Below are 12,397 nucleotides of genomic sequence, written 5' to 3' on the forward strand. Positions count from 1 at the left end.
CTCACATCTGTAATCCTAGCACTTTGGGAGACTGAGGTGGGTGGATCACCTGAGGTAAGGAATTCAAGACCAACCTGACCAACATAGCAAAACCCTGCATTTTTTTTAGACAAAAAAATGCAAAAATTAGCCAGCCATGGTGGAGCATGCCCGTAGTCCCAGCTTCTCAGGAGGCTGAGGCAGGAGAATCGCTTGAACCCAGGAGGTGAAGGTTGCAGTGAGCCAAGATTGCACCACTGCACTCCAGTGCTTGGGTGACAGAGCAAGACATCATCTCAAAAACAAAAAAAGAAGAAGAAGGCTGTCCAGAACCCAGAATCCACAATTTAACATGCACAAGGGCAACCGAGCAGGTGGCAGTTTAAAATCGAACTTGCTCTGTGTTCTAAGTTTTCTTATATGTAAGCTGAAAATAAAGCAGTGGTCATTCACTGGATAGCATCTCAGTAGAATTTCACATATGGTAAAACAATGCCAGTTTTAGCATCACCAGATGCATCAATTGCAACATCAATCAATTCCAATAATGGTTCACTTTATTCATCCAATTCTGGCAAAGTAAAGTTTTTGAGAATTCACTCTGGTGCGGGTGAAACACCTCTCACTACTGCAAATACTACTGGAACTTCACTTAAAAAGTTCAACATTAAAGATAAAAGTGCTCATTTTTAAGATGATTAAACAAATATAAATGTTTGTAGATCTTAGCACCTTTGTCAAAGCAATGGTCTCACTAGTGTTTATAAAAAACAGAACCTAAGGCACAGAAATGTATTTAGAATTGGCTGTTGGGCATACATTAAGCCATAACTGCACCCAGAGGAGCAGAAACTGGAAGTGAGGATGGAAAGGGATGGAGAAGGCACTAGGCAACCTGAAAGGGCAGAGTCAGGCTCCTTCTGTCAAGACACTGAGACTCACAGACAGTTGACGTTCATTTCACAAACATTAATTGACCAATTGTCTGTACCAGAGGCTGTCAGGCACAGAGGACTTGGCAGTAAACAAGCCAGACAAGGTCCTCGCTTTTGAGGAGCTCACGTTTTAATGCAGGACGCTAACAAGCAATTGAACATAAGCAGTACTTGGGAACAGGGATGGGTGCTGTGAAGTCCAGAAGCAGGTATCTAACTCAAGTAACTCTGGAGTGTCAGAAGCCTCCCTGGCAACACTATTCCACAGACATGTAGAAAGTGCCTACTGCATGCCAGATACTGGGATGGGTCTCATATGTAAGGATACAGAAAAGACACATCAGTACCCTAAAAGAGTGGGAGCAGTCTGGTGTTTCTGATGGGGCTTCCCAGCCACAGTGCCTCCCCCTGGCCAAAGGGTGAGCCTTCTCCCAAGTGGACCAATCATCGTGCTCCATTGCCCTGGGCCACAGTGATTGGAGCAGACATGGGCACATGGCCCAAACTGGACCAATCAAAGTACCCCATCTTCAACCCACCCACCACACCCCCAGCCAGGATGAGGGATTCTGGGGGTTTTCTTTCTACTGCTGCCAGGGTGCTCTTCCTTTTGGTTGTGAGGCTTTAAGGATTGCAGGAGGCCAGAGCAGCTTGTAGCTGCGATTCCAGCATTGAGAGAAAGAAGCCAACAGGCAAAGGGAAGCAAAACAGAGGAGAGATTGATTGAGAGATTGCTTCCGTAATCCAGTCGCCCTGGAGGCAGCTCCACCTGTCATCCAGCGTTTGGTTGTGGGAGCTGATGCGCACACACCCAGTATTTGACTGAGGTCAGTGAGACAGGCAGGGCAGAGAATGCTTCAACTGTGACAGCCAAGGAAACTGAGGCTCAGACAGGTAGAAGGATTGCTCAAGGTCACTTGACTAAGAGTGGGAGAACCCCAAACAGAAGCACATCTTTTACCCCCCAGATGAGGGCTCTTGCCCCATCCACTGCCTCCAAGGACATAGCGCCTGGGCAAGTCCGTCACCCTGCCCACCTGTGTAATGGCCCCTGGGTATGAGGTACCCCTTTGTTCTGGACTCCGAAGAAGACCACAGTGTCCACTCTTGGATGGAAAACTATTCCGGACCCAGAAGCAGAGCTTGTCCTCTGAGAACTTGCACATGAAAAGCCAAATGAGGAATTTGAGCAAAACAAAACAGAAGTTAACCATCCTCATAATACCCTCTTCAGAATACCTGCCCCAATAACAATGTCCTCTGACTTGGCTCAGGAGGGCATTGGCCTTACTAAAATGCACTGAGTTCGAATCTCACCCATGAACCTTTCATCATCAGCACGCCTCATGGTGTTGCTTAAGAAGTGTCCCCCAAAGAACTCAGAGGGCTTTCTGGTGCTTCCTGTTTAGTAGTTTTCTACCTACTCAAAAGACTGAGAGAACACAGGTTTTTCCCAGGGCCCAGATTTTTGTAATGAGAACCAAGGTAACCTTGTGTCCTTCCTGCTCAATATTCTAGGAACATGGCTTCCAGCACCTGGGAACTGAAACACAGGTTGTCTAAGCCTAATCTGAACCTCCAGTACCACGAGGCTATGTTATTCAGGCCCCATAATTTCAGAAGTGTTTCTCAGGAGGCTGGCCTTCCTGCGGGTTTCAGGTTTCCAACAGAATCTGGAAATTCACGTCCCTTGACCCACAAAGTGGAGGAAGTGGCACTGCCCAGGGCTTCTCATGTCAACCGGCCTGAGCGTATTTTTCCTGAGGACTCCAAATGCCTCCGATGTTTATGTGAATGGGTTTAGACCAGACAGGTAGACGAAGGCTTTGGAACTTTTCTGGCAAAAGAACAGAGCTTTAGGTAAAAGTTGGCTGGCCCCGCCCAGGACTCTGCAGGAAGCCCTAACCAACCAGTTTCAACTGGCCAGCCAGGCATCATGGGTGTCCTGGGGACACTCACGTTCAGACTCTGAACATGGTGGTGGGAACTCACTGCCCAAAAGGAACCCCTGCCTTCAGACTCAGCCAGTTATAGACAGGTGGCTTCATGTGCAGAGCAGAAACCTGAGACTGCAAGCTCTTCAAAGGTCCCTGTTACCCCCAATCCCTCTGCGAGCCCCCTCCCACCTCTATGGCCTTACCTCTGATTCCAGCCAAGGCCACAGAAAACTGTTCCAGGTAGGTTCCTGCCACTGCATTCCAGGTAGGCTCCTGCCACTGCATTCCAGGTAGGTTCCTCCCACTGCATTCCAGGTAGGCTCCTCCCACTGCATATGGCCAGCACCATCTCAAGTCTATGCCAAATGTCTGCTGCTTCCTCTCCTGTGACTTCTTTGATGTCATAGCAGGGGACACCTTCAGGAGCCAACATGGCATCTTCTCCTGCACATCCTGGGGGTGCAGGGAGCTTAGCATTCCACAGAACGACCCAGCCAATGGGAGATGGGAGCCTGTGACCAGCTGCTCCTCCCTTTCTTCCCTCAGGGAGACATTTTTGTTTTTTTTTTTGGATACAAGGTGTTGCTCTATTGCCCAGGCTGGAGTGCATTGGCGCGATCACAGCTCACTGCAGCCTCCATCTCCCAGGACTCAAGCTATCCTTCCAGCTCAGCCTCCCTAGTAGCTGGGACTACAGCCTTGATTTTCCTCCATATGGGCCTCTCCATGTGGCTGCTTGGGCTTCCTTACAACATGGCAGTTGGGTTCTAAGAAGGAGGAAACAAAAGCTGACAGTTCTCTGAAAAGGGGAACTGTGTCTGAAGGCATGGGCTCCTTCTGGGCAGTGAGTTCCCACCTCCCAGCTAAGTTTTTGCATTTTTTTGTAAATACAGGGTCTCACTTTATTGCCCAGGCTGGTCTCAAGTTCCTGGGCTCAAGTGATCCTCCTGTCTCAGCCTTCCAGAGTGCTGGGATTACAAGTGTGAGCCACCACACCCGGCTAGGGGGACAATTCTGAGCTATAGCTCTATGTTCCTCAAAAGGTCCCAGAGGGACCAAGTCCCAGTCAATCACAGTGGTGGACAACTCAGGGATACACCTTATATTAGCTTTTCCTTCTTCTCCGTCTTTCTGTCTTTGGTCCTCATTCCTGCTACTCCTGGATCACTTCCCAAAGAAACTCTACACTATGAGTAAACCTGTGTCTTGGGTTCTGTTTTTGAGGAGGAACCTGGGCTAAGACATGGGACTTCATCTTTGGGTTCCCATATGCCAGCATGAGCTCTGTCTGTGCTAGTTACTTATTGCTGCATACCAAACTATCCTAGAACTCGGTGGTTTAAAACAACAATCACAGCCGGCGCGGTGGCTCATTCCTGCAATCCCAGCATTTTGGGAGGCCAAGGCAGGTGAACCACCTGAGGTCAGGAGTTCGAGACCAGCCTGGTCAACATGATGAATCCCTGTCTCTACTAAAAATACAAAAATTTGCTGGACTTGGTGGTGTGTGCCTGTAATCCCAGCTACTCAGGAGCCTGAGGCAGGAGAATCACTTGAACCCAGGAGGCAGAGGTTGCAGTGAGCAAAATGGTGCTACTGCACTCCAACCTTGGCACCAAGAGTGAAACTCTATCTCAAAAAATATTAATAATAAATAAAACAACAATCACAATTTTGCAATTTGGGCAGGGTTCATGTGAACAGCTCATTTCTGCTCTACATGCCATCAGCTAGGGCAGCCCAAAGGGGGCTGAAAGATCCACTTACAAGATAGCTGACCTCTATGGTGGCAAGTTGATGCTGGTTGTTGACAGAGACTGTTGACAGGGAGCCTTGATTCCCTTCCACATGGGCCTCTCCATGTGGCTGCTTGGGGCTTCCTCACAACATGGCAGTTGGGTTCTAAGAAGGAGGAAACAGAAGCTGACAGTTATGAAAAGGGTCAGAACAGGCAGAGCATCACTTCCAGTGCACGCTATTCATCAAAGCAGTGTAAGGCCTGGCCCAGAGGAAAGAAGGTAGGAAAATAAGACACACCTCTTAGCTCAGGGAGTGACAAGCCATTTTCAACCATTCTTAACCTGCCACAATGGTGCAGAACACTACATTAATGAAGACTTGAATAAACAACTAAGTAAAGAAATCAATTAATTAATGCAACCAGCCATTACTCAATGGTAACCTTCCCTCAACCCACATAGTCACTACTACTCTTCTGAAATTTTAGAATAAAATATTAATTTGATAACTTATTTGAGACTAGAAGGTTTTGTGACCTTGGGGTCCTAAAATATTAGAGCTTTGGAATCCTAGGGGTAACCCACCTCAGCCACCTCAGGCTGAGGAAAAGGAAAACAGGAAGGAGGGAATTTGTCCAAAGTCACTGTCTTGGTTATTGGCAGTGCAGGTCGCATCACAGGGCCTGGATTCCCACCCAGGTCCCCCATGTCACACCTCAATGCCAGTTTAAGGGATGTGAGGACTGCGGCCTTTCCCACAGGAAACTCCACTTCCTGAGTTCCTCATGAATCTTCATCCCCAAAAATACCACACTCCAAACTGTTGTAAGCAGTTTTTGAAAACTTTTCAGAAACTGGGCACAGGAAGGACCCTATGAACGGGTTGAGGCTGTCAGTGTGGAAAAGAAGCTCAGACTCAGGTCCAAAAATGCTGCTGGGTGGCACTGCCCACTTCATGCAGGCCAAAGGCGGGCCTGCTTTGGTGCCAGTCATGGGCCAGTCAACCACACTGATCTGGTCAATCACACTGACCCAGTCAATCACAGCGACCCAGTCATTCACACGGATCCAGTCAATCACACTGACCCAGTCAATCACAGCGACCCAGTCATTCACACGGATCCAGGCGATCACACTGATCTGGTCAATCACAGCGACCCAGTCATTCACACGGATCCAGGCGATCACACTGACCCAGTCAATCACAATGATTCAGTCAAACACACTGATCCAGTCAATCACACTGACCCAGTCAATCACAGCGACCCAGTCATTCACACGGATCCAGGCGATCACACTGACCCAGTCAATCACAGTGACCCAGTCATTCACACGGATCCAGGCAATCACACTGACCCAGTCAATCACAGTGACCCAGTCATTCACACGGATCCAGGCGATCACACTGACCCAGTGAATCACAATGATTCAGTCAAACACACTGATCCAGTCAATCACACTGATCCAGTTGATCATACTGACCTGGTCAATCACACTGACCTGGTTGATTACACTAATCTAGTTGATCACATTGATCCAGTAAATCACACTGACCTGGTCATTCATACTGATCCAGATGATCACACTGACCCAGTCAATCACACTAACTCAGTCAAACACACTGACCCAGCCGATCACACTGATGCAGTTGATCACATTGATCTGGTCAATTGCACTGATCCAGTCATTCACACTGACCTAGTCAATCACATTGATCCAGTCAATCACACTGATCCAGTCGATTACACTGACTCAGTTGATCACATTGGCCCCGTCATTCACACTGATCCAGTTGATCACACAGACCTGGTCGATCACATAGATCCAGTTGATCTCACGGATCCAGTCAACCGTGCAGACCCACTCGATCACGTTGATCCAGTCAACCACACTGACTTTGTCATTCACACTAATCCAGTTGATCATGCAGACCTGGTCAATCACACAGATCCATTTGATCACACTGACTCGGTCGATCACACTGATCTAGTCGATCACACTGAGTTGGTCATTCACACTGATCCAGTCATTTTCAATGGTCCAGCCATTCACAGTGACCCAGTTGGTCACATTAGCTGCCACATTGATAGTGGGCAGCTTCCACATTTCATGAGCATTTGTGGAAGCCCTGGAATGTGCAAGGCACAGAGGAGGATACAAAAATAATATAATGAATGTAGTCTCTCTCTTGATATTGAGTAGCTACCATGGGCCAGGCATTTCATTTCATTATCTTCATTTTATGGATAAGAACTGGGTAATTTCTGTTGTTCTCTAGCTACTAAGCAACTGACTGGGGTTTACCCCAGGCCCAGCGGACCTAACCGTCCACTCCTTTCCCTAAATCACCCTGCACACTGGTCAATGTTCTCCTCTTCTAGGAAGTTTGATCAAGTCTGGAGGCCAAAATATCCCACACTCAATCCATAAGGAGATCATACCCCCCAACACAGAAGCAGAACCCATCACAGAAGAGTCAGGACTCGGGCACAGGAGGCCTGGGAGGGAGGCTGGGCAGGGCCGACCCTGAACTAGGCAGAGGCTGACTGCGGGAGGAGACTGGAAGGTAGTTAAAGGCAGTGGTCAGAGACAGGTTGCCTGGGGGAGCCAGGGGGAGCCATGGGTTCCAGAATTTCTGTGTAAGGGGGCACCTGGGGAGCTCCTGTGCACCAAGTTGAAAATCGGAACTCAGAGACCTGTCTCAAAGCTGCCTTCGCACAGTGTACCCTGCTGCCTTTTCACCGCATGCTTACCAAGGTGCCCCGTGCCCTCTGCCAAGCCTGTCTTGGTGCCAACAATCATTAGTGGGGAATGTGGCCAAGGGCCCTGAATATAAGACTGAGATGCTGAGCTCTGGTCCTGTTGTTTGGAAGCCCCTGGGATTCCAAGATGGGCAATGACAGGACAGAGCAGGAGGAAAAGTGCCCATTTATGGAGCAAGCACTTGCTTTGAGTCATTTGACCACAGTGTGAAAGTCAATGCACCTCTCCACTGGGTGAGGGGGTCTCAGGATCCCAATTCCTCCAAATGAGGAAGCCGGGGCTCAGGGGAATGCAGTGACTCATGCGGGTCTCAGCTAGCAGGTGGAGAGCTGCGCACTGGGCCTAGGTCGCTCCCCTCTGAACTGCACTTCCCTTCCCCTCAGCAGTGAGCTGGACCGGGCTCCGCCTTGGGGCATAGGAGCCAGGAAGACCACATCCTGCAGGGCCACAATCCAGCTGGACAAGAGAGACACACTTAGGAAAATGCCCACCGAAGCCCCCTGTGCAGTTTCCAGCAAAGGGAGGCATCTCCAGGCCAGGCGCACCCCGGGCCTTTGCCCCTCCTCCTCAGGAAGAGAGGTTTCCGCCCTGAGCAAGACGGCACACGTCAGAGGCTGAGGCCGACCAGGGGCCAGTTCCCAGCACTCTGGGTAGCTGGGGCCAAGCTGCTGACTCACCCTGTAGCCCTCAGACAAGTCCCTTCCCTCCTGGGTACCCAGCATGGAATTGAAAGTGAGCACCCCTATGTCCCAGGCTGCCAGAGAGGTCTTTCCAACCAGGGCTGACTGGCTGGGTGGAGAGGGGATCGGATGATTGTCAGCAGAGTGGGAAACATGTTCTTTGGAAACGGGTATTCAATGGAATAACAGAACTTAACATTTAGAAAGTGAGAACACAGTGGCTCAAACCTGTAATCCCAGTACTTTGGGAGGCCGCTTGAGCCCAGGAGTTCAAGACCAGCCTGGGCCTGAGCAACATAGCAAGACTCCATCTCTACAAAAAATTAAAAAATTAGCCAGGCATGGTGGCACACACCTGTAGTCCCAGCTACTCAAGAGGCTGAGGTAGGAGGATCGCTTGAGCCTAGGAGGTCGAGGCTGCAGGGAGCTGAGACGGCGCCACTGCACTCCAGCCTGGGTGACAGAGCGAGACGCTCTGTATATATGTTTTATATATATTAGAGAGAGAGAGAGAGAGATCTCGCTCATATGTATATATGAGATACATATATATACTTAATAAACTCATATATATGATATATATTAATATATATTATATGTAATATATATATAAATTAATATGTATATTAACTCACACAACCACAAGGTCCCGCAACAGGCTGTCTGCAGGCTAAGGAGTAAGGAGAGCCAGTCCGAGTCCCAAAACTGAAGAACATGGAGTCTGATGTTTGAGGGCAGGAAGCATCCAACACGGCAGAAAGATGTAGGCTAGGAGGCTAGGCCCATCTCTCCTTTTCATGTTTTTCTGTCTGCTTTATATTTGCTGGCAGCTGATTAGATTGTGCCCACCAGATTAAGGGTGGATCTGCCTTCCCCAGCCCACTGACTCAAACATTCATCTCCTTTGGCAGCACCCTCCCAGACAGACACACCCAGGATCAATACTTTGTGTCCTTCAATCCAATCAAGTTGACACTCAGTATTAACCAGCACACCCTCTTACCTCAAAAAAAAAAAAAAAAGCAAGTTTCCAAAACAATGCAAACCCAACATTCTAAAAGAAAGTTAAGATATTTACATAAGCACACACATCTGGAAAAAAAAAAAGTCTAGAAGCAATACAACAGGATATTAACAAAAGATGTCTTTGCATGGTGAGAGATAGGGGAATCTCCCGCCGCACACTTTCTCTTCGTTGTGTCTCTGTACTTCCAGGTCTCCTATGTGTACCTACACAACATATTTAACAATAAAAGCTTTGTAATTGGGCTTGGAAGAATAACTGACCAAAGTGCCACCTTACTTCCAGAGAGAACTTAGCACCCTTATTACTACAGAGTGAGCAGCTCACTCCTTACTGAGATAAATCCTAACATGAATCATCAGTGTCAGCCCCGCCAGGATCTGTCCCAATGGAGTCAACAGGGGAGCCAGATTTTGTAAGTGTGTGTGTGTCCATATGTGTCACATATTTTCTTCCTAATCACACACTTTGGTGAGGACAGTGTTACAAATAGCATTCCTGACTGATGGAAAGGGTGGGGTATGGACACAGCCCAGGAAGTGGCAGGGATCCAGTGAAGAATTAAACTTTTCCAGGGATCACTGAGAGGAAATTGTATTAGGAATTAACATCTCACCCTCGGCCCTCTCCTAAGCCATTCCCGTTGTTTCTATCACCATAATCCGAAACCTCCCGACCGAAAAAGTAGGACCAATTTACAGATAGAAAAATGGAGCCACAGAGAAATGAAACAAATGATCTGAGATCACGTGCTGAGCAGAGGGCGGACCAGTCAGTGTTTGCACCGTGGATAGCTATTCAACCCTCCAACAAGCATTGATTGGACGCCTACTATGTGCCTGGCATGAAGCAGGCCCCATGACATGAAAGATACATAAAATGCCTTTCCCAGATAAATGCATTTCCAGACTAGTGGGAGGACACAGACTTAAAAACAGAGCTTGCATCATGACGCTGTGAGAGCTATGTGAGAGGCTTGTGAGAATGTACAGAAAATGGGCCTGCAAGCTGCATGGCTGGAGACTGGGCATGGGTAGGCTTGAGCGGGTGGAGGGCTGTTGCAAAGGCTCTTTGAGAGGGGGAGCACAGTGCTGGGTCCTGAGACAGGAGCAGGAACCTACCGAGAAAAGGTGTGGGGAAAGGTACTCCAGAGGGAACAGCTTATGCAAAGGCACTGGGGTACGAGGAAACATTTCCTATTTGGAAACTGGCAATGCCCAGAACCCACAGTGTGCTGTGGAACTGTGTAAGGTGATGAGGGCCAGGTAAGTTGGGACCGGATTGTAAAAGGCCTTGAATGTCCCCCTGTGAAGTTTAAGCTTTACCTTGTTGGCAGGACTGGGCAGATAAAACTTTTTAAGCAAAAAGGAAACGCTGTTAGATCTTCTGGAAGCATTATCTCTCTAGCTGGATGGGACAGGGGAGACTCTGGGTCATAGCCAGTGAGTGACAGGGTGACTGTCTGGGGCAGACAGTCATGTTAGGATTCAAAGCATGGAATCTGGGAGTCCATAGGGCACGGAGCCCCTGCCTCCCCTAGGAGACCAGCAGCAGCCTCACACCGGGCCCTGCTTGGCAGGGAGGGTGCTCCTGAGTGCCAGGGTTACATGAGGATCCACAAGGTTGGGCTCAGATGACAGCGGCCTCTTGCCCCATCCCGTCCAGCCCAACACCCAAGGTGGAGGGGTGGAGGGATCGGGTGATGTGGGCAAGGCAGGGCAGAGTTCCCAGGAGGTGGGGCCAGGGCCGGTTATGCATGGGAACAGGGCCAGGCCAGGTGTCTGGGGGCCTCTTGCCATGGCCTGGTGACAGAAGGTGGGGCAGCAGCCAAGGGCAGCTGAGGCAGGATGGAGATGGTGTCATGGGAGGTGTTCCCTGCCTGGATGCAGTAACTGTGGCTCCAGCCCAGCCGTGCACAGCACCTGAGGCTCACCCTGCCACGGCTGTGCACAGTGGGACTCCCACCCAGGTCACCCCCCAGCTGCCACCTCCCTAGAGACCACCCCATGCCAAGGCCAGGGTCAGAGAGGAGGGGACCCTCCCCTTTTCCTTGCTCCCTTTTCACAGACTCAGAGAACCAGGAATATTCCAGCTCTTGGAAACTGTCGAGTCCTGCCTCTTAATTTACTGAGACCCAGAGAGGGAAAGCAATTTGCCCAAGGTCATACACTGGGCAGCCCCACAGAGCATTAGATGAAAAGGCCTAAGTAGACCCCAACCTTCCTTCACCCTCCCCTCCATGCTTGGGAGACACAGGCAGTGGGGGCAGTCCAGTGCCCAACCCCTGGGTGCAGATGGTCTCACTGCACCGGGGACTCCCTGCCTGCCTCTGGGCCACCCATTGGCTGTTTCAGGACCCCAGACTCAGCTGCAGTTGAGGGAGGCTCACATCCAGGAGCAGCCCGAGAGATGGCTGCCCCTTGTGGGTAGGAACCTGGGCAGGAGAGAGGGAGAGACTAAGGGAGCCGGGGGCCAGGCTCCCACCCCCTAGCCATGTGTGTGCTGCTCCATGGATGGAGGCCCGGCACACCCAGCTGCGTGGCCTCCCTCGGCCCTTCACCTGGCCTCAGCTTCAGCTTTGCCACCTGTGAAAGGACAGAAGCATGCCTGCGTGAAGATTGCCCTGAGGGTCGCATAAAATCCCGAAGTGAGGCCGCACCTCGAGGATTCAAAGGGCAGAGCTGCCGCCTGCTCTCCAATGTGCCTGTGCAGTCAGCTCTTAGGGACACACGTGCCAGTGCTGTCCCCAAGGCAAGCACAGGTTCATCTTTTCTGGCCGGTAAACACTCCCTTCATGTACCTTTTGTTACCAACAGCCAACTCCCTGAGGAAGGCGGGAGTGCCTGTGTCAGTGGGGCTCGGAAGGCAGGTCTGCAGGGAAGGTGGGGCCCACCTACAGGTTGGGGGGAGTCCCGTGGGCCCAGGGCCCCCTGGAGGCTGTGCTGCGGCAGGAGGCTTGTGTGAGAGCTGGCGCAGCCCTGGGGAAGCTCACATCTGCGACTGTGCCTCTGAGCAGCTTCCAGTCTCCCAGGACCTCGGTCCTTATTTCACAGCCAGGGCACTTGGCAGATGCTGCGGGCACCTCTCCCACCCACAGGCCCCCGACCGGCCCCTCTCTTGTCCCTCCATCCTGTGCACCTCCCCACCCCCAAGCTGGAGCCACACATCCCCGTCCCCCAGGGCAGGAGACGGGACTGGCCCTAGAGAGGCAGAACAGAGAGTGGAAAAACCAGAGGGTCGGCCCAAGATGACACTGGAAAGGGAGCTCTCCTCTAGCTGCGGCCCTCTTCCTCAGCAGGGACTGGGACTCTGGGGCGCCCTCGGGAGTGCCCAGCACCCC

The sequence above is a fragment of the Trachypithecus francoisi genome, unplaced genomic scaffold (assembly GCF_009764315.1).
Source record: "Trachypithecus francoisi isolate TF-2019V2 unplaced genomic scaffold, Tfra_2.0 Contig01554, whole genome shotgun sequence".
Classification (NCBI taxonomy): Eukaryota; Metazoa; Chordata; class Mammalia; order Primates; family Cercopithecidae; genus Trachypithecus; species Trachypithecus francoisi.